Below are 553 nucleotides of genomic sequence, written 5' to 3' on the forward strand. Positions count from 1 at the left end.
GCTAGTTTTTTTGTATTTTTAGTAGAGACGGGGTTTCACTGCGTTAGCCAGAATGGTCTTGATCTCCTGATCCCCTGATCTGCCTGCTTCCGCCTCTCAAAATGCTGGGATTACAGGCGTGAGTCACCGCGCCCGGCCTTAATTATTAATTTTTATTTTTAGAGACAGGGTCTTGCTGTCACCCAGGCTGGAGTCCAGTGGTGCGATCATAGCTCACTGTAGCCTCGGCCTCCTGGGCTCAAGCGATCCTCCTGCCTCAGCCTTGTGAGTAGCTGGGACCACAGGTGCATGCCAGCACACCTGGCTAACTTTTTCAGAGACAGAAGTCTTGCTGTGTTGCCCTGACTGGTCCCAAAGAGATGGGATTACAGACGTGAAGCACGGTGTGCAGCCTTCCTGCACATCCCCCTTTTGTTTTTGTTTCTTTTTTTTTGTTTGCTTGTTTGTTTTTGGGATGGAGTCTCACTTTGTTGCCCAGGCTGGAGTACAGTGGCGTGATCTCGGCACACTGCAACATCCACCTCCAGGGTTCAAGTGATTCTCCTGCCTCAGC

The sequence above is a fragment of the Colobus angolensis genome, unplaced genomic scaffold, assembly GCF_000951035.1.
Source record: "Colobus angolensis palliatus isolate OR3802 unplaced genomic scaffold, Cang.pa_1.0 Scaffold22, whole genome shotgun sequence".
Classification (NCBI taxonomy): Eukaryota; Metazoa; Chordata; class Mammalia; order Primates; family Cercopithecidae; genus Colobus; species Colobus angolensis.